The sequence below is a fragment of the Phaenicophaeus curvirostris genome, chromosome 1 (assembly GCF_032191515.1).
Source record: "Phaenicophaeus curvirostris isolate KB17595 chromosome 1, BPBGC_Pcur_1.0, whole genome shotgun sequence".
In the NCBI taxonomy this organism is placed as follows: domain Eukaryota; kingdom Metazoa; phylum Chordata; class Aves; order Cuculiformes; family Cuculidae; genus Phaenicophaeus; species Phaenicophaeus curvirostris.
The window spans coordinates 156,875,295-156,898,264 of NC_091392.1; the positions used below are offsets into that span (position 1 = coordinate 156,875,295).

Sequence of the window (22,970 nt, forward strand, 5' to 3'; positions counted from 1 at the left end):
AAAATAGGATAAACATTGTTTGTAATGTCTACTTAAAAATAAAAATGCTGTCAGTGACAAGCAGATACTAGCTTCAGGCATTTAGTTTTCACACATCTCACTTCAGCAGGATCTGCTTACTACCATTGCCTGCGTTGTGAGTACAGGCATTTCTTGCAGACCTGGCTACAGCGGGGACCCTCACAGTGTGTGCTGGCCCATGGTTCCTCTCTGGGTGTTCACATGCATTTCTTCACTGTGAGAGCTGGACCACATGCAGCAAACCAGACCTGTTGCATGGTCCATTGTAGTGCTGGGGGGTCAACTAGCCACATGGATTCAGGAATTCAGGGGCAAAATCATAGAATGGTTTGGGCTGGAAGGGACCTTAAAGATCATCCAGTTCCAAACCCGTGGCCATGGTAGGGACCTGTTTGGTCAAAGCTTCATCTAACCCGGTCTTGAACACCTCTAGGGAGAGAGCATCCATGACTTCTCTGGACAACCTGTTCCAGGGCCTCACCACCCTCATAGTAAAAAAATTCTTCCTAATATCTAATCTAAATCTCCTCTCTTCCAGCTTAAAATTGTTACCCCTCTTCCTGTCCCTGCACTCCGTGATAAAGAGCCCCTCCACAGCTTTCCTGTAGGACGCCTTTAAGTACTGGAAGGCTGCTGTAAGTTCTCCCCACAGCCTTCTCTTCTCTAGGCTGAACAACTCTCTCAATGTAGAAGGCTAGTATGAGAGATTTAAATTCATTTGGCAGCCTGCATCTTAAGCTGAATTTAAAGATACATGTTTTTGTATGCTACAGTTTTCTGACCCTTTAATTCTTTAGACAGCATACATACTTCATGACTTGATACTTCAATAATTTGTAAAATAGATTTCCATTTTAAGACAGCCTGCTAGCAGCAGGACAGTTTGGTTTTTGTCCAGCAACTAAAATGTGACGTGATGCATGAATGTCACATTTCATTTTTTGGAAAAAAAATATGCTCATTGGTATTTTTAGAAGATGTGCACATTGAGCCAAACAGCTGGCTGAGTGCCAGCCAGGTGCTGCCAGGGAAGCATCCCTTTCCAGACACCTCTGCCTGTTGTGTGTCTTTGTACCACAGTGGTAAGCGTGGGATTGACAAACAGCAACGACGCCCTGCGTTCAGTTTCTGTGTCCATTGCCTGGACAGACTCAGTCTGTAAACTTGCATGTTCGTGAAACCTCTTCTACAGACGTCAAGCGTGTCTGCCTTGGGAATTGGCTTGCAAGCCTGGAATCTTGACTGCTCCTCTGTAGTCATATAGTGCCTTGTTTGTGAATCCAGGAACAGCAAGCATGGATTCATTTTGTTGGGACTTTGACCTGCTGTTTGGACAAATAAATCAATCCTGCAAGTAAATCAGCTCTCTGCTTCTGCAGTTAATTTTTCACTCAGCCCAAATTAATCATCTTTCCTAACCTGCTCAGCCCTGATTATTTTTCTTACTGTTCTGTGGTCGTCTGCTTTCTATTTGCCATTATTCCCTGCAGGTCTAACCATTACCCTCCCTGGTTTGCTGGGCTTTCTGTTCTACTTCTTTCTGTCCTGCGGAAAAAAAACATAGCATCAGAAGCTGCTCTGCTTCCTCTTGGAAACTCTGGAGTTTGTGGTCCTTGCTTTACCCCCCTACCCATCTCCTGGAAAAGAGGCAGCAAGTCATATAGTAGCCCAGGAATAAATGGGCTACAAGGTGCCTGGCTGTTCCTGTTCTCTACTGTGATAGCCATGGTGCCCAGCCCAGGCACATGGTTTGTGTTCCAATAGCTTTTGTGGCTCTCAGCTTGGTCTTGTGATGCTGACCTCCTAGACATGGTCCTCAGACCACAATGATTATTTTAAAATCTGCAATCTTCCCAATAGTTCCAAAGTGTGAAGAAGGAAATAAACAAACAAGTTAATAAACCCCTCACTTCCTAAGCATTTTAGGCAGGAAAAAACAGGTAAAAATTTAAATAAAGTTTAAATTCCATAAATTAAATAGCTGAAATTTTGTCCAGTCACAGTTTTTTTTAGATCCCTTATTATTTATTTAGAAGGGTAGATACTTTATTTACTTTTAGAGTCTCTCAGAAGGGAAAACTACCTATTGGCTCAGCTCATCTACCTTCTCACTAATTTATTTTGTTACCTATATGTGTTTGCTACCTTCCTTACTGTATCTTTTGGTGTCTCTGTGTATTGCAAGCAGAGTCAGGTTGAAAGAAAAGCAAAGCATCTATGAGTACTTGAAATCATTCCTGGGTATGCTTTTTAGCTTCACCGGATAACATAAGAATAGTCAACTTTTAGCATTATTTTGAGCCTGTCTGAACAAATATTTCTCGGGGGAAGAAACAAAAATTACCTTGATTGCAGTCAGGCAGAATGGAACATGCCAAGGTATTAGAGTTTTGTGTAATAGCAGTGTGTAAGTAATAGATCAGCTGAGTAAACTTATGCTGGAGGGAGGGCAGCACTACTTGAGCTAACAAGTATTTGTTATTTGTTTTGAAGGTTTATTTTCTGCTTAATGTAACTGGGTAATAGATGCCAGGTGAAATTCGGCTCTTGTATGAAATATAAAGGTGTAGGTTGAGAAAGGAAAGAAGGAATTAACTTTATCTGTGTAGCATTGAGCTCTGAGCTTTGTATTTCCGTTGGAGCAAAAGATCTTGAAATTAACAAGTAATTTCCTAAATGTATTACTTCTGTGCTCAGCAGTAGTAAATAAGCAGAATATTGGGGATGGTTATGTGGAGAATAAAGAACAAAGCAGGCAGCACTGCAGAAACCTGTGACTTATATGGGTCTGTTTCCCCATCTTCAGCTGCAAAAGCTGAAGAGTAATAAAGGGAGAAAAGGGTATGGAAGAGCTTCTGCACAAGTAAATGATTAAAGAAACCAGGACTTATCTTCCTTGGAGAATTGTGTAGTGGAAATCATATGCACAAATCAAAAGGTGAGCAGCAAGTGTTTCTCATCGAGGAGATTCAGAACAAAAGGAGATGCTTTGTATGTTGTGTGATCAAGGATATTGTATGTTGCAGTCATTTACGTGGGTTCAGAAAACAAAATGAAATGGAGTAAAATGGGAGGAAAATGTGTAACGAAACACAGAAAAATCTCTTGACAAAGCACCCAGGTACTATGCCTGTGACTCAGGACAGTGCTTGTCTGCATACGGCTGGGAGTGTATCCCTAGGATGTGTCTGTGTGATCACTTTGTCCTTTTGCTGGAGATCCTGAGCTAGAAGACCCTTTGATTTGATTTAGTAAGACTGCTCTTCCATTTCTTTTGCTGCATGTGGCAGGCTAGAGTTCAAAAGGGCAGTGCAGGTTCATTCACTGGTAACGGGCATCTGAACAGATCTTTGTAATAGATCATCAAGGATTCTCGACCAGAGCCTTGTCATCTCCTGCTTCTCTTCTGTTCATTATCAGAAATAAGTCTAAGCTTCCTTCCTTTCAATAATGTATAAAAGGTTGTAGAATATAATAGACTTGAAATTTTTTGAAAACTCTGGGCAGGCCTAAATAATATTGCTTCAGAAATAAATAGAAATAGCAGGGATGTATGCGCAGGTGTGCTTTGTAGCACATAAGCTAACGGAAGGAAAATTCTGCAAGAATGAGAGAGGGGAAAAAATCACAGAATCACGGAATTGTTTAGGCTGGAAAAGACTTTTAAGATTATCGGGGCCAACCCTAAGCCTAACACTACCAAATCCACCACTAAACTATGTCCCTGAGTGCCACATCTGCAGCTGAAATCTGAAATAAGATGGAAAGTGCTTAAAGCAGAGAGGGGAAAGGGAAGTCTGGTTAAAGATAAGGAGTTCTGATAATGTGACCTTTCATGCTGCATCTTCGATGATCAATGCAAAGAGAAGGGTTGATTTAAAGAGCAGCACAGTCAGAGGTGGGTTGCCACACATCAGTAAAGGATATGAGAAGAAAGGAGAAGGCAATTTTGAATTGTGCATTAAAACAAAGGAGGAAAAAATGTAGATGTGAGGGACTGGTAGTGTTTTGGCCCTCATGTTTGTCATGCATAACCGTAGAGCTGTGACATGATTGTGAAAAAGCCATAAGTAGACAACTCCACTCCAGCTGAAAATGTAGCAGGGGCTTGTTATCAAAAAGAAAGTAGTGAAATAAGGACAGTTCGCTGTCCATGCTGTAGTTTTCAGAGGCTGAAGCTGCAATTCAGCACTAGAGGGTAATAGGTGTTTGGTTCCCGAATAGGGCATTAAATTAGCTTGCACTGGCTTGGCTAAGAAGCTGTTCCTCTCACCTGTTGAACTACGTATTGAACACTCCTCATGGATATGCAACCACTGCATGAATCTGCAGAAAAGGGGATGGAGGGCTCTACAGCTGAGTGAAAGGCGAAGAGTTTGCATTTAGCACTCTCACACACACACACACACAGAGGGCTGGAAGGTCTCTCTTCTCCTAGGGCGATCATTCTGTGCTGGAAGAAAAACTTCTGTTAAAGGTTGCAGTTTCATGCAGCTGTGGTATCCCTATCATTTCTGTCCCCAGGCTCCTCTGGGTGACCTGCAGGATCCCAGTGAGCTCTGGTTGGCATTTTCCTGACTTAACAGCAGAGGCAGCCAGCACTACAGGGGAAGAACATAACATCTTCACTGATCTGTGGGGGTTTGGGATGGGAGCATCAGCTGTATTTTGTTTTCAGTGAAGTAGGGGAAAAATTATGAAACCGAATTAATGTTGCACTAGCATCACATTTTTTTCCCCTCAACTCATGACATGCTTTCTGTAACTATGTCTGCCCTGGCAGGGCTTTTAAAGGCTCTGACTTTGTCCCTTCCCAGCACAATGGTTCTTGTCTTCTGCATCTTTAACCTCTACTCTGCCTTCTACTTGCGCTGGAAGCAGGCAGGATTTCTGGGGTGATGATACTGGCATGAAAACAGCATTGTGGGAAATGGGCAAGAGGCGATGTGTGTGATGCCAGCTTTCCTCTGCTGATGACACCTCTAAAAGGCCTCTTCTCCCAAGTGACAGGGAACAGGACAAGAGGGAATGGCCTCAAGCTCCACCAGGGGAGGTTCAGACTTGACATCAGGAAAAAATATTTCATTGAAAGGGTCATAGGGCACTGGCACAGGCTGCCCAGAGAGGCGGTTGAGTCACCTTCCCTGGAGGTGTTTAAGGGACAGCTGGATGAGGTGCTGAGGGGCATGGTTTAGTATTTGATAGGAGTGGTTGGACTCGATGATCCAGTGGGTCTTTTCCAACCTGGTGATTCTGTGATTCAATGCTTCAACACTCTTTCAGTAAATTTTTTTTATCTAATCATAGAACGGTTTGAGTTGGAAGCAACCTTAAAGATCACCCAGTTCCAACCCCCTTTGCCATGGGCAGGGACACCTCCCACTAGATCAGGCTGCCCAAGGACCCATCCAACCTGGCCTTGAATAATATCCAATCTAAACTATCCTTTTAAGACTGCTGCTGATCAGGAACAAGCATTGCTTAGTCTCATAAACATTCCAGAGAATTTAGACAGCACATATGGTACTACTCTAGCGTTACACACACCTTTTTCTATCTTAATTGCGAGCCTGCTTGCATCATGCTGCTAGGAAAACAAGTTTGCTGTTCATATTGCTTCTCTGTCTGGCTCCTTGTTTTGCCGGTGCATGCTGCATATAAACTCTCCCTGTTGCCTTTGGCCATGACTCCTGCTGATTGCATCAAGCAAGACCAAGATTGTAACTTTCGAAGGAAAGGTGGTGGGAACTTGCTATATTAAAGAGAAGAGAATCCTTAAATTAGACCTTAAGTATATAGAATGAAAGGAAAATACACTGCTATCAGCCTCTTCAATGCTTTTCCCCTCACTTTTCTATGAAATGATCATAAAAGTCTAAATTTATTTTTACTAGTCTCATTAAAAGTCAGCAGATCGTTTTAGCACAGAAAATTTTAAAAACACCTGGTACATTATACCTTGAAATAAGTTAATTATTAGCTTTTTGCATTTACAATCAAGTGCTTTTATATTTACAATCAAGTGCTTTTATATTTACTAAGGAAAAGTGCTGTGTGGGATCGTAAATACTATTATTGAATATAAAACTCTTATTTTAATTTCATCTTGTTTTCCCTTTGATCTGATTATTCTGATTGGCAAATCTTTCATCCATGTGACCACTGGAAACATTGACTTTTACTTGGTATGTATTCAATTCTAACAGGTGAGAAATGTGCTTGTTAATATTTCTGCAGCATGATTTTCACCTATGCTCTGCTTTGAGCCAGTGACAGTGTTTTCATCTTGCACTATGCAAGGTGCTTTTAATTAGTTTAGTGCAGTTGGCTATGAATCATTTGCTGTCCTTGAATGCCAGAATTGATGACTGTCATTACGATACTCTGAAGAAGTGTGAAAGAATCGAGTTAATTAAATAACCATTTGGGCATCCTGATTGCTTCCACTTATATTTAGTTTCAGTAGCAGCAACAAAAAAGTTTGTGGTCCACAGTTATAATCATAGTTAGATCGAACAGCTCTTATCTGTAGTGTGTGCGGATGTACATGCAGACAGTTGGATACCTAATGTGAAAATAGTTATATAATTGTTTCAGGAAAGTAATGATAACACAAGATGATGATTTTTCTGATGTATGAGAAGGTAGTAAAGAGCTACTGACTGTTGAAGCTTAAACTGTAGCTTAAACTGGTAGTATGGAGACTAACTCTTTGACTGTTGCTCAGGCATTTTCTTTCCTCAGCTTGTTTCCTGAATATAGTTCGTTCATCTTCACCTATTTGAAAATGCTCACTGTACTTTACAGACATCAGCGAGTCATGAGATGGTGTGAGCTTCTAAAATGGCACGGGCGTTCAACTCAATGAAAAAAACACTTGTGTTCACGTCACACTTTAACGCATGCTTTGAGATGTTGCTTTGTGTCTAATCATGTGATCATCTAAAAAACTTCATTTCTAAGGCTATTTTGTACAAGGACTATATGGACCATGAATTAAACTCTGGATCTTTTCACGGCGTGTTAAAACACACATATTTTGGCATCATCTTTTTTGGTCTGAATTACTCTCAGAAAATTCAGTGTTTGAAAGTAAATTTCAGAAAGATGAATACAATCTGCTTCACTATATTTAGTTCCTTATGAGAAAACGTGTTTTCCAGTTGATATTATTATTTGATTAATGTGCCCAAAATAGTCAGGAAAACAATAATAACTGAAAGTCAGGAAGTCAAACAATTACAAAATATGTCTTTGATCAGGAGTGTTAGTATATAAGAGAATGCATATAAAAATTAATTTTCTTACTGTATTTTGCTGTTATGATATCACAGAAGAGCTGCACCTCAGTCAAATACAGCCTTTTTTTCTGGCTGTATCCAATGGGAGCAGACATTAAGGAGACTATAGCCCTCTCCCTTCACAATCTTCTCAACTCTGTTCCAGCTGCATGTGGTGTATAAGCTTTGCAATTGGCCCTGCCATTGCTTTTGGCATTAGCTCTGTGGTAAATGTTTGAATTAATAGTAACAGAGAGGAAAAACACATTCCTCTCCTTGTATGCAACAGGCAAGGCTTGGTACAGAGTGAAGATGCTGCAAGGCATAAGAGCCCACAAGGCAAAAGCAATGAAGGATTCATCTGAACTGCTGAATGCTTGGGGTTTTTTTTAAGTATTTACTTACTTGTAGTGTATTTATATCTGCTGTGTTTAAAGAGTAGGAAGAAAATCTGAGTGATGTTTGTGTTCATCTATGTTTTTTCAAACATATGTGTTAAAAATTAGGATCCTCAAACAGAGTAGGAGAAGTGGGAGCTCCAAAATGTGACGGTATTGGACAAACTGATGTATGGTCACCACGCTACTTAATGCTTGCCTGTAGTTAAAACAACTGGTTGTATTTGCATCTGAAAACATTTAGGAGAAATTATTAGGAAGCTAGCAAGAACCTGCTGTAGAGGGAGTTTAAAGTCTAATGTTTTAAAGAAATGGAGCATACTTAAAGAGTAATAGATGTTTGGATGCAAGTATGTTGGTTAATGTGTATTATGGTATTAAGTTTTCTTGGTTTAACACCCAAGGTCTTGTGCAAACATTTTTCTGGTGGACTTCTGAAGACTCAAAGTAAATGTCTGATGAGGAGAGAAAGGCAATTTGAATTTGGTAACTGTTGGTAGTTTGAGAGGAAAATACTAAGAAAACGCTGAAACAGAACATTACAGCCACATTCTAGGGTTAAATTCTTGCCTTTTGTTTAAGGAACTACCAAAATGATGAAATTTGGATATAAATACTTAAGCAACGTAGTAATATTCACATACTTTGGAAAGGCAGTAAATAACAAAGGTGTATTTGAAGACATCTCAGTTAAAGTGCAAGAAACCTCAGATTCTATGGAGATTATCAACAGAAGTGTATTAACTTGCACTCATCTTCTCAAGCAGGCCAGTACGATCCTCACAAATCTCCCTGCTGTTCTTGAACTTGTCTGAATTTGAATGGGCTCGTGTGAAATTTTTGATATTTGCTCCTTTTCAGTATGGTGAATGAAACAGCAGTGGTTAGATTTATTTGTAATGAAATAGAGGAGGTATCATGCAGTCTTGTGCTCCTGGCTGCGTATCATGCAATGACTCAAAAGAGCGGAGCTGTAGAGGACTGACAGAGTGGATATATGGCAGTCCTGCAGCTTCTTCTGTCAAATTGAAGGCAGCTATTTCTGTAGTTGTAGGTAACTGAATCAGTAACATATTTGGGAACTACAAAAGCCTTCTTCACAGACAGAAATAACAATCTATTTTTATATGGATTTTTGCTACTCCTCAAACTCCTGGATATAAACTTGAGGTATTAGGAGGCAATTGCAAGCTGGAGTAAATAATCAGGAGTATACTGGGCCCTGTAAGAGAGGCAGAGATGCTGAAATGTGAGGTCAGTTGTATCCACAGCTGAACTTATTTTCTGTAATTTTTCATTTCAGTACCTGGTTATCAGTTACATTTTGTCTTTTTCTGCAGTTCTGCTGGGGCCATCATTAAATGTGAATTGGCTTGTTTGATTGTCTCAGCATCAGACTGGATAATTGCAACCTTAGGAGAGTTTTTCTGATCTAAACCCTTGATGTTCTGTCTTCAGCACCTGAATTTATCAGTTCCGGTATTGCAGCACTTAAGCTTTACACATCTGACCCTCCAGACAGACCTCATATTCTGGGGTTGTGTGCCTTCATCCTGTAAGTAGCGAATAGGACCTAGGTGCACTGTGATGGTTTTCATGATATACAGCATACTGATAATAACCAAATAAGAGGGCATCTCTGCAGCTGGGATGCTTTTGCTTCTGATGCAGACAAGTAGAAAGAGATGATTGTGGCTGCAGAGTGAGCATTTGCTGTGGCGCATGGCTCTGAAGCCCAATAATTGGACATTCACCAGGAAGAAAGGGGAGCCAAGCTGTCCAGCCCATCCTGTTCTCAAGACTGCTCGTGCAGATACCGCTGGCTATATCCCTGTTCCTATTGCTGATTGCAGTGTCCTGGTCCCATTACTTCCTGCCTCTGAACCCAGAGTGAGGCTTTTTATTACTTGCTTGACAGCAGAGTTTCCACAGAAGGCATTAAAATACCTACTCTAACTAATAATTTGGTGATCACCATTCTCCAAAGTGGGTTGCAGCAGGTGATGAACTGCAGAACTCCAGTCAATGCAGGGTATTGTGAAAAACAAATTCTCAGTTCCCTGTACTCCAACAGACAAAGCTGTGTAAGTGTGGATGCAAACTCCCGAGTCTGGCCTTCACTCAAAACTCAATGTACACCCCAAGGCTGATACCATATTACAGTGGGGTGCAATTCTCTGTGTCACTCTCCTGAGCATTTTCTCCTAGCTGGTTTATTTCTATTGAGTATAGGGCGTCCACACGTTGATGGAGATCTGGAAATATCCATCCGGCACCTGAGGATGACAGGACCCGTCACTCTTGGCATTACACTTCCTGAATTCTTTGTATAACTCCCTTGAAAGCTGTCACTGATGCTGAGCAGGACTTAAACAAACAAGGAGCACGCTTGGCTGGTGTCAGCTGGTTGGTGTTGCTCCATTGCTATTTCAGGAACAGTCATCATTACAAACCCAAAATCATTCCAGTCAGTGAGCATGGAAAGTTCATAGTCCATTTTTCTTCTCTGCATGCTTCCACTGATAATAATACGTAGTAATTTGGTCAGTCTAGCAGAGTAAATAATTTTGCTGCCACCTGGAATATTTGTTAGCTGATTCAGCACTTTATCTCCTAAAAGCTCATCGTCTCTTACTGATATGTGCAGGCTAGCACAGTAATACTTTTATCTGTGTTAGGAGAGCGGGGGTTTGTCTACACAGGGTCATTCAGGAAAACTAATCCAAATTGATTTTTAAAGTAGATTGATTAAATTAGGTTCCACCTCTTTGAGTTCACTTCAAACAGCCAAATTTAAGTTAGTTAAATTGGATTAAATCTTTGTTTAACCTTTCTGGTTCAGGATTGCAATAGCCTTAATTTGATTTATTTTAATTCACTTTAAATTTGAGACAAACTTAAGTACGCTCACTTATATTCCACATCAGAGACTTTGATCTAGTTTGACTAAAGAACTTTAAAGCCAAACGTTTGGTTAATTCAAGTTTGAGTGTCTGTCTTGAGTGAACAGGTATGTGGAAAAGAAAATACTGAGCAAATGATTTGTTCCATTTTTTTTTTCATTGTAAAACAGAAATAATGTCTGATGGAATTAACATACACTTGCCATGGCTGAAAATCTTGTTTATGTCCTTTGTAAGTAATGCATGAATTTAAGGATGAAAAATAAAGTTCATATTTGACAACAAAGGAATTAATTTTATCTGTTGATAAAAACTGTGCTATTAATGCTCTGTAATTTGAAACTGCATATGCAAAATACCTGATAATAGAGCTATCAGAGGTTTCCCAGCACTAGCAGCCAGGAGTTACCCAGATGCATCTTAAGTCTGAATGCCCTCCTGTGTGTATCATTGTGGTATTTATGCTTTATACAGTATACTGTTTAACCTTCCTAGGCTTTTAATGTAAAAGATTGTGATGTCTGTCACAAACAGATTATACAGGGGCTGATAACAATATATATGTGACAATTGCTTCATTCCATGTGCCCCCTGGCACTCTCAGCGGCCAGGGAAGCTGGACTGATCTTCGCAGGGGCTCACAGCCCAGAAAGTCAACTGTATCCTGTGCTGCATCAAGTGTGGCCAGCAGGTCAAAGAAGGTGATTCTGCCCCTCTACTCTGTTCTGGTGAGACCTCGCCTGGAGTACTGCCTCCTCTGGAGCCCTTGGCACAGGAAGGACATGGACCTGTTGGGAAAAGGTCAGAGGAGGGCCACAAAAATGACCAGAGGGACAGATCACCTCTGCTATGAGGAAAGCCTGAGGGAGCTGAAGGTGTTCAGCCTGGAGAAGAGGAAGCTCCAGGGAGACCCTATTGCAGCCTCTCAATACTTAAGGTAGGCTTATAAGAAAGCTGGGAACAGAATTGTTGTGATAGGACAAGTAGTAATGGTTTTAAACTGAAAAAAGGGTAGACTAGATATAAAGAAGAAATTCTTTACAATGAGAGTGGTGAAACACTGGAACAGGTGCCCAGGGTGGTGGTGGATGCCCCATCCCTAGAAACATTCAAGGTCAGTTGGGTGAGGCTCTGAGCAACCTGGGAGGTTGGACTGTATGACCCTTATAGATCCCTTTCAACCCAAACTAGTCTATGATTCTATGACTAAACATTTAGTTATGAACACTGGGAGTGAAGTGAGGTCTCTGATGCAGATTGTTAACTAAGGTATTAGTTAGACTGACATTGTCTCAGCCAGTTCTTTCCTGATTTATGTAGCAAGCCCCAGTGGCATATTGCTTATTTATTACTGATAAACTCTTCTTGCACAAAACTTTTTTTTTTTTTTTAATATATTCAGTCTCTCACTGCTGTGGCTTTTTGATAACATTATGATTTATATTTACCCATGTTTTTGCCTGATGGTAGTTGAATAACAATAAAATTCCTGTTGATTCTGTGTGGTCAGATGAAAACTTAGAGCTACAACCAATATATTAATCAATGCAACTCATCCAAATTCTCTGGGTCAAAGCAAAAATTGATAGAAAAGTTATTTTATTTTGTTATCTTAGTAAATGGCATAAAGTATTTCCTAGGTTTCCTTATCACTGGTAATACATTAATGTTGGCTCATCCTCCTTCATAGTCTGTTGCTAATCAATAAGTTATTTTGATTTGTGTTTTTTTCCAAGCACTAAGTTGATCTAGAATCAACTTAATCTTTGTGGAAGAGTGAACCTGCATGTTTTCTGGATTCAATTATTAGCATTTCTTCAAATATCTGGTTTGGGGGTTTTTTAAGCTGGAAAATTGCTTTCTGAATCTGTAGATGGTTTCAGAACATTATTCTATCACTGCATAATGACAAAAGCAATTTAAATTTACAGGCTATTTTTGACATAGGAAGCCAATAGGCCTGGTAAATTGTATATAGCCTTCCATCTGAGCAGATAGGTTGCTTGCAGAGTCCAAAAAATAGAAACAGAACAAGCATAGTACAAAACACAGTGAGTCTATTATTATCCCAGAGAAACACATCATATTCTCTAGAATCAAGAGAACAACAATTTGTTGCAAAATACCTTAGAGATGTGCAGTGCTGCAAGAACAATGTCAGCTACACAAGGACAGTAGATCTGTGTCAAATAGAGTAAAAACCTATAAAGATGCTTATTTCAAAATTATACTGTGTTTTTCCAAGGTAAAAGCATTGGATGCCATGTTTCCCACTTCCTTTCCATTCTGAAATTCAATTCCCAAGCTACTTTGGTGTTTCTGGTTTTCTGAAGTGTTGGCTAATCAGTTAGAAGCAGTAAGTTATGAATTGGTGACAATGCATAATTTGCAGTGAAAAATGAATATACTAAATGTTCTGAGGTGTAGTCTACATTCTAAGGCTTATTAATCTGTTTAGGAGAATCCCTAGCTATGAAATTATTAAAATGGGACTTATTGTCTTAAAATTAAGACAATATTAAAACTAAAAGCCATATTCAATGACAGAGCGCATGTCAAAGCTAGTGAATGTCACAAGAAGTCACTCTTGAGTCTTTCAAGACACCTCTTTATGTTGTTCTCCTACTAGACTGAGGTCAACCTTGAGTATTATTCATGTAATTGATGCCCTGTGTTAGAAAAACACCTGCCTCAGTCTTCTGATATTTGATGCCTTTACAATCTCTGATTGCAACTCTTCCTTGTTGCCATTATAGTAAGAACATGCAATTTTTTAATGTCTTATCTCATATACCACAATTCCAGTATAAACTATAGGGTTTCAGTAGTCGGATGCTGCCAGGGGTATCCCTTGTAGGAGAAGGCCAAGAACTGACCTATGTCAAGCTCAAGCCAGGTCTGAAACACCCCATAGTGTGCCAAAAGTGCAGCCAAACAGAGGAGCATATGATGCCTCTGCTTAAACACTTTGAAGAAAAACTCTCAACTGCTAGAAGGAGGTGTGAAGAGATGTGTTTGGAGAACACCAAAGAAAAATGAATGAGAGGTTTGGAAGAGAACATTGTTGGAGATGCAGCTGGAGACTCCCTCCTGGAGGAAGAGACTCCACTGCAGACTAGGAACACTCATAATAGGACTGTGGCCTGTAGGCAACCAATGCTGGACCTAGAAAACCCCCAAATGGGGACTATGTCTTACAGAGAGACCCATGCAGAGACAAGTACACCCTGAAGGGACCACAGCCCATGTAGGACCCATGCTGCAGCAGATACACCCCCAAAGTGATTGACATCCCTGGAGGACCCACACCAGAGGAGGTACAGCTCTGAAGGGACTGCAGCATGTGAAGATCACACACTGGTGCTCAAACATCCCCCAAAGGAACTGCAGCCTGTGGAAGGGACCACAAGAACCCACAAAGGAGCAGAGGAGCAGAAAGAAGCAGTGGAGGAGAACTAATTCCTTGAGTCAAACTGGTTTGGCCACAACATTGGATTACACCATCAGTGACAGGTTTCAAAGGCGTGTCCCAAATACTCCTTTTAATAAGTGAGGCTCAAAATTGTGATTCTGTGGGAAGTTTAAAAAAGTGTAATAAGTTCTAAATTCAGAACAAATATTGGAATTTTAAAATCTTTCAGGGAAGGATATTTCTGTTTCATTTGGGAAGCTATTTATTTAGCCCTTCCAAAGTAAAGATGATCAGTAGCCATCTTGATCTCTACAACAACTTGACTGTGGTACTGCAAACAAGAATTTAATTGGAAGGAATAACTAAAAATCACTTGTGCAAACACCTATCACCTGTTATTGCTGGCATGATCACTATGCCCTTTCCATTATTGGCAAAATAATATTCCAGCCTTATTCCAATTTTTGTTTTAAAAATACCTTATTTCTTCCTGTTTATCAAGTGAGTGGATACTCACTTGTTTTGTAAGCCTTCTTTTCAGAGGGTTACTTCAACTGAGTTTATTCTTATAAAGCTTCCGTATGGAAAATGTTTGGGGATGACATATTCGGAATTTTTTCTTTATTTTTGTAAGTTTTTTGTTTTGTCTTTAAGTTAGTCACATAATGGTTTTCTTCTTTCTATACCTTTCCCCACTCTCTCCTTCCATTTGCTACTGGTGATAGTGTTTTGTTTTGTTTTTACTAAATATTACCCTGTTTTTCCTTTAATTACAGGAGGCGTTTCTATTTTGTCAAAGATAAATCTGCTAGTCTACTTTGTGTTGGTGTTGAGAGAAATGCTACTATTTCATGTCTTCAGGTTAATTTATCTTTTAGGTTTAATGCTAATCTGGTTAAGACATGATTAACAGTATTCTGTGGGCCTCGTTTTTTTTCTGACCAGAGCCTATTTTAACTTGTGAATTAATGCTTTCCTATTTGATGTATATTTACCCATAGCTTAAGGTACATCTTTATCTATAGTCTACCAGTAGTTTTGATTCTTCAAAAGTTATTTTCAATAAATTCAACTTGAAAATTTTCACAAAAAATGTAGGCAGATGGGGCAGTTAATTATGAAAATGTTCTTAAAACTTCTAAAATTAACGACACAAGAGTTTAAGAACCATTTCTTGAAGCATTTTAGAGTGACGCTTTTCATTAGACTTTTTAATTGTACAGTATATCTTTGTCTAAGTATGGGTGAAGGTTCCTCAGGTTTCATTGCTAATTTATTGGGCCAAAAACTTAGCCCTTTTTTGTAAAATTAAATTAGATGGAGCTAGTCTAATATTTTAATGGTGAAACTATTTACTGTGCGGGTAGTGAGGCACTGGAACAGGTTGTCCAGGGAAGTAGTGGATGCCCCATCCTTTGAGGTGTTGGGGCCAAGGCTGGATGAGGCTCTGAGAAACCTGGTCTAGTGGAAGGGGTCCCTGCACATGGCAGGGTGTTGGAACTAGATGACATTTAAGGATCCCTTCAAACACCAACTATTCTATGATACATTCTATGAAACAGCATTATGCACTGTTTGAACCATGCCTCTTATGCCAGTCAGAGCTTATTGCCTATGCCACTTTGTCTCATGCCATTTCTTTCTACTTAGAAATTTTATAGCAGTCTTTGTAACATGTGTTATAATGAAAAATTTCTCAATGCATTCAATTGCTCCAGGACTTCTGATTTTAGACCTTTGAACATGCTGGTCCGTGGGATATTGTGCTGGCATACACCAGTCAGCTGCCACTTCTGCATTCTTCCTGGTGGAAAGTTTTCAGATACCTTATGTGATATTGCCCATTCCTGTTTGCCTGGTGTAATGCTTAGCCACTAAAACATTAGCCACCTCAAATATTTCATGGAACCATTGCCTTCAGATGACTCAGTTTTCACAGTCTTCTAGTATAATAAAAGGCAGCAAATCTCACCAAGAAGGTGGATAGGAATAATCTGATGGCACAGTGCTTCTTGCAAATAGACCCTTACCAAGAACTAGGATGGAGGGATAGTGATTTGAGTTTTTTCTTCAAAGCAAGAAGACGTTGTGATTCCAAGATGTAATTCATCTAAATGGTCTGGAAAAAAGGGGTTCTTGGGTTTTCCCTCAAGACATTGTTTCTGAAGTGCATTTATTTTGTTATCTTGTCGAGCATCAGGCCTGCAAGACAATCTTGGAGGCATGTGACTTGCACCAGCTAAGCATTACCAAGAGTTATTTTCTTTATCCCATCAGCCAGATGGAAGAGGATCAACACCCTCAGCCTACTGATCTCCCAGAGCAGTTAATGACCAGTGTTTCTATGTTATTGAGGTAGCCTGTGGAGACCTCCTTATGTTTCTTTCAGTTATGTATTTGTCCCAGGCATGTTTGTGAATGCGCACAGGTAGAAAATGTGAACTTCATTGGAGTTTCTTCAGATTGAAATAAGCACATGGATTTGTTTAAGTGAGAGAGGCTGGAAGAGTTCAGCTCCAGCTGAAAAGGGTAGCTGTTGATTACCGACTCAAGGGATGATGCCTGATCTAACATGGAATTTCTACATATCTGAGAAAGCAAGAAGAGGGGTTATTTTCAAGGAGTGGCAAGACTCTCTCCTGAATAAATTAGAAGTAAATAAATTCTGGGAGTTAGGGGAGAACCAGTAAATGAGTTTCAAGAACACATAATTCAGATTGAAGCCCCCAGAGGAGTGTGAAGAAGGCCTGTGAAAGTGAGCGCACGCTCTTAGGAGCAGGCGTTCTGTAGTCAAGACCATCACTTAGGATGGGGCTTGCAGAAAGTCTCATATTTTGTGCTGAAGTCACCTGCATAAAAGGAGAGAGAAAGCTTTCAGATTTGATCTTGGTGTAGGTAGGCTAAATCCTCTTTTTCCTTCAGTTCCTCACTTTTGTTTCTCACTGCTATTTCTGGCTGTGTTGACTACTTTGGTTATGATGAATTAATACATGGGTTTAAGCTTAGCCTACCTTGAATAAAGAGGGATTTCAACAGAACTAGCTGACACCAGAACAAGTTTTCTAATCAAAATGCACAGAAAATTTACAGTATGGTAAGAGCCACGCTTATCCATCCCATTCTTCAAAGTGGATGAAAAAGATACCACCTTCATAGAAGATGTAAATGTCATGATGCCCAGAGTCAGGAGAGAAGAAATGCCTTCCAGTTGCAAACAATAACAAGAACTGACTACAGTTTTACCTCCTTGCAACTTCATGCAGAGAAAAACGTTCTGTTTATCTGTTTAACCAGATTCTATGTGAAAATAGATTAACGTTCTAGAAAGCAAACCTCCAGAATATATCTAATCTTATGTAAGATGGTTATGGGACAGCTGACACATCCTTAGCAAAGTGAAAATGTCTTGTGATGCATCTGGGCAAGTCTTCAACCAGAGCTGTTGTGGAATTAAAAAACAAAAAATTAAAAAAATAACCCCAAAACAGCTTATCAACTTCATTTTTTCCTCCCTACATTTACAAAACTACATTCCATTTGACCCAAATTACTGTGTTTAACCAGCATAAGTGCTATAGCCTGGGTCAGAGCTGCCTTGAGCATCTGCATCCTGTAATGTGTTACTTCATGTGGATGTGCCTTCAACAGCTTTAGAGTAGTTTGACATAGGTTTTATAAGTACAAATGTTTTTTTTCAACAAATCACAAAACACACTCAGCAAAATTAAAATAAATTTTAATAATTTATGATCCATTTTTTCACAAATAAGTCTACTGACAGCAATCTTTCTGGTTTAGTTTTGGGCTTAAATCTCAGGTTCATCCCTTCATCTGTCTGAATCAGCACATAAAGTTCTGAAAGCAATCTTTTATGTCAGGATGAGGCCTACTTTAGAGAATCTTTTAAAACTTTTGTGCAAGAATTGTATTAATACATATAATTTTTCTCTGACGCTGTCCTTATTAGAGACATGTTGAGTAGCTAGACTCTGGATGTTTTCTATCATGGAATTTCATGTTTTAGTTCAAAATAATGTGCCACCAGTCAAACCACAAGCAAACAAGAAAGCAGGTATTTCAAAATAATGCAAATATGGATGTACTGCTTAGAAATATGCTGAAAGTATCATATTTCAAGCTGAAAGTAGTTTTCAAAGGTCTGAGATAATACTCAGGTTCAAGACTTGGTCATTTTGTTTTGTGTGTGGATGGTACTGTGTAAGCAGACTGACAGATTTTTGACCCTGATGAAATTTGAGATACTAATTATTATTCCATTCAGTTGCTACAGTTTTTCAATGTTCTTCAGTGCCTTCACCTTTCTGTTCGTGTTGAACTTAAGAGTTGCTCGTGCATTAAGGAAGACTAGGGACAGAGAAACTGTCTTAATATAATTACATTTTGGACTGGACGGCAGTGTTGGTGGGAAGGATAGCAATCTCACTCTGTCTTATGTTGACAGCATAAGCTCCTGTGTAAACTTATAAGAACCTCAAGTATATTTTAATTTTTCTAAAATAAAAAGCATTATTCCATTATAGTTTTCTGACAAAGCTGAGCACCAGATATGACTCCTGTTATATTATGTGATCATGAGCCAAGGATTTACAACTTTCTCTTGGTGCAATTTGAATTGAACCTTCTCCTTTCATCTTTCTCTTAGGAAGGAGGTTGCATTAAATCAGGTGGTTTTTTTCAGGTTCTGAGGGTCTGAATAGCAGAGAAAAATTGAAAGTGGTTGTTAGTGCCTATTAGCATGTTGTTTTCTTTTCATCTTGATTAAATTAAGCTTATAATAACTCTCTCTAAGTACTGCTCTGTTTGACACTGTCAAAGGGCTGGAAGATGTTTTACAGTTTAGCAACCATGCTATGATTCTAGGCATCCTTTATTTGAAAAAAAGGAAGGATGGAAGGCAGGAAGAAAGGAAGGAAGGAAGAAAGGAAGGAAGAAAGGAAGAAAGGAAGAAAGGAAGAAAAGAAGACAGGAAGAAGTGGGGAGTGGAAGGAAGATTCATTAAACTGATATTTTAGGCTTTTTTTTTTCTACAGGATACTCATACCATTTGCCATGGTGATTTGCTGTGTGGTGAGGAGTTGAATGCTGAAAGCACAGATAATCTTGGGAGCATCACGTATGTGTGGTTATGACAGCTGACAGGAGAGCTCAGGCACTGGGGAGAGGGCAGGCATGTCCACAGAACTGCTGCTGCTGCTGCTGAAAAAGATCACTGGGTAATATCCTAATTTCCTCCAAATGAAGGGTAAAACTAAAAGGTTATGTAAGGGTGTCTGAGCTCAGTGCTGTCAAAAGTCTCTTATAAATGTGTTTTTCTAACTCCTATTCCCTATCAGTCAAGGTATGAAGGATGTCTCTTTCTGATGGCAGTGTAGGTACAGTATTTCCAGGTATTGGAGTAGTAGGATTTAGCTAAGTTGTATTCTTACTGTGATTTCCTGCTTCCTTCTCTTCAAGCAGTAACACAGGAAAGAGAGAGTTTGGTACCTTGTGCCTTCGTTGTGTGGCATAGCTGCATAGTGACAGGTTTGAGAAGCATCAAGCACACTGAAGCAAAAATCTTCTGCTGACCTTGTTACTAGGAATGACAGAAGCTGTTGGGAGGACCTAGGAAAATAACTTATGACACATTTAGCTTTGGCAGTGTTTACTTCTGAAGAGCTTCCTGTTCCCATGCAATTTCCAAGCTGAACCTACTTGATATTGACAGGTAATATTTTAATGGATAGATTGATTGGACTGGCAGAATGAATTAGCCATCAGCTTGACAACCATATAGCATTATGTTGTGTATCTGTTTACTCAGCACTGGGTGAAATGCAAGAGTCTATTGAAAATCAGATTTCCATGCTGCTTTGTCAAAGCAAATTTAATCACAGCTAGAACATGTGGCATCCATCATTTCCACTTCAGAAGGCATCAACAGGCACAGATCAGCAACAACAAGCAGTGCTGCCACTGCTGTCTTTGACTCACATGGAAAATTAAATTTTACCATAGATTTTTGATAAATGATGCCGTCTCACCCATCAAACATGATTACTTAAGTGTTCTCTATTAAAGTAATCCCCAATAGCTTTGTGTCTAGAAGCAAGGTCTTACTCCATTTGGTTTTGAGTCACTCCTTTTTATGTAGGATAGGCTTTTGTATATCACCTTTGCAGATTAGACACTGCTTACTGTTTGTTTTTCTTCAAAATCTCAGATCTACCTGGCTGCCTATTTTTACCTGTGTTTCTTTGACCAGCTCAGCTAAATGATGTAATTTATTCTGTGTTTCTCTCAGAATTTTCACATTAATGCTTCTCTTTCTACCCTCATTGAGATCAAGGTATTAAATCATATTATTAGAAATCTTAAATTACTTAAGGAGTGAAACAATACAGAGGACATGTAAAGATGCAACCACTTGCTTTGTTCATGCCTCAGATGCAGTAGAGAGCATTTTATGTGTTCAGATTTACATAAAAAGTTGAAACCCATCATAAATGTTAGTTCTGCATGTTTTACTACTTTAATTTTAATTTGAAAACTCCAAAGTTTTCAACTCCTTTAATTTATCATAAACACTGAAGCTATTCCAGTTTAAAAGCTAATTAGTACTTTTTGGGGGGTGATCTCTTTTCCCTCTTCCACTTCCATTTAGAATCGCCAAGCACGTGTTTTGTAACACAGCTATCTGTTCCTGTTATTCTTGTGAAATTTTAATCTGGCGTGTTAATGCCTCCATAACTGTGACACCCAAAATCTTTTTCTTCTGGACGTGGAGATAACAGCACAATTTTTCTAATTCCTACTAATTGAGCTATGATTCTTTAAGATTGTCTCATGTCTTGTACTGTCTCTTGTAATGTCCTCAAAAATTATGTCATTGAGAGGAGCTCAGCCACTAATAGCTCTTCTGAAAATTGTTTCACATTTATTGTTTGAATTACAGTACTGCTCAAAAATATCTTGCTATGGGAGTTCAAATAATAATTTTTCTTGTGCTTCTACATTTCCTTAAGTATCAATGTTCAGCTGTTTATAAATATTTTTCTATCATAGAATCAAAGAATATCATGAATTGGAAGGAATCCACAAGGACCATCCAGTCCAACTCCTGTCTCTGCAAAGGACAACCTTGTGCCAGTGGTCCACCACCCTCTAGGTGAAGGACCTTTTCTTAACATCCAACCCCTGGCACATCTTCCTGCCATTCCCTTGGGTCCTATCGTGAGTTGCCAGAGAGGAGAGATCAGCACCTGCTCCTCCTCCTGCCCTTAGGAGGAAGCTGTAGACTGCAATGGGGTCTCCCTTCAGTGTCCTCCAGGCAGAACAGACAAAGTGACTTTAGCTGCTCCTTATACAACTTACCCTCTAAAACCTTCACCAGCTTAGTGGCCTCCTCTGGACACTTTCCAAGTAGCTCAATATCTTTTTTACACTGTAACCCCCGAAACTGCACTCAGTACTTGAGGTGGGGATGCACCAGTGTGGAGCAGAGTGGGGCAATCACCTTCCTCGACCAGCTAGCAATACTGTGCTTGATGTACCCCAGGACACGGTTGGCCCTCTTGGCTGCCAGGGCACACTGTTGGCTCATCTTCAACTTGCTGTCAACCAGAACCCCTAGATGGTATCAATATTTTGAATAAAAAATTTAAGTATGCTTTTTTGCCTCTTTCCTTGAGACAAAGTGTTTCCTTTACACTTCTGTTGATAACAAGTTATATAGGTACATGGTAATAATCTATGAATGCTGTTTAAAATGTAAATTTTTTCCCATTTATCTAAAGCAACAAGTATCTTAATGAAAGCACTTGGTCATATTTCTTCTGTGTAACTTAGAAGTGCAGAACTTGACATGCTAGTCTGAACTAGTATGTTAATTCATCTGAGACAATTCACTTTATAATCAAGGAGGTGAAATAACATACTCCAAGGGGTGATTCACCATTCTAATACAGACACCTAAGAGAAGCCAGGTCAGTTGCCTTCTGGAGGTATTATTCTCTCTTGACTGTAAAAGGTACCTGGGATGAGTAGTGTTACCTGGGAATCTTAAGCAATAAGCAGAATTTGAGGAGGAAATGTGCCAAATAAATGCTGCCTCTTCAACATATACCACGATACGCCACAATTGGAGGGAGCTGGCCTCTTCTCCCAAGTGACAGGGGACAGGACAAGAGGGAATGGCCTCAAGCTCCGCCAGGGGAGGTTCAGGCTTGACATCAGAAAAAAAAAATTTGCAGAAAGGGCCACTGGGCACTGGCACAGGCTGCCCAGGGAGGTGGTTGAGTCACCCTCCCTGGAGGTGTTTAAAAGACGGATGAATGAGGTGCTGAGGGGCATAGTTAAGTGATTGATAGGAATGGATGGACTTGATGATCCAGTGGGTCCTTTCCAACCTAGTAATTCTGTGATACAGATGTGTTGCTGGGACTGCTGGCACAGTACAGATGTGTCACACCTGCTGCTGGGAAAGCTGTAAGAATTTGTGGGAGATGCTCATTCTGTGATTTGTGCTGATGCTATACAAGTGCTGCACAAGCAAAATGTGTAATTAAAGGCTTTTGCACATAACTTGTCCCTTCCTTTCCCAGGTAGTTGCCTGCTAGTCATATTCTCTGAATTTTCTGTTATTTGCACTTGGACATCTGCATCAGGGGTGTTTGTGTAGAGTGACAGTTGAATACATATGAGACCTAATCAATCACTAAGGGTGCAACAGTTTTGTCTCTGTCAAATTGTTTTATTTCTGAGTTTTTTTGAAAAATATGAAGCTGATGAAGTATAGCTTACCTTTCAGCACCAAAAGGTGTTTTTTCCCCACGTCTCTCAGATGTTCAAGATTTATGACTTTTTCTGCTGTCTGATTTGCCAGTCTGCATGATTTATGACAAGCCTGTTCCTACACTAGCTATCAGATCGTCCTTTTCAAACTAGAGTCTCTTGT

At 39.7% G+C, this 22,970-nt stretch overlaps 1 protein-coding gene across 1 annotated transcript in view; it reads left to right on the top strand.

The window, feature by feature from the left end:
• The window catches only part of HS6ST3 (heparan sulfate 6-O-sulfotransferase 3), a 301,185-nt gene that overhangs the window by 133,760 nt on the left and 144,455 nt on the right, over positions 1-22,970 (top strand). The window lies entirely within an intron of this gene.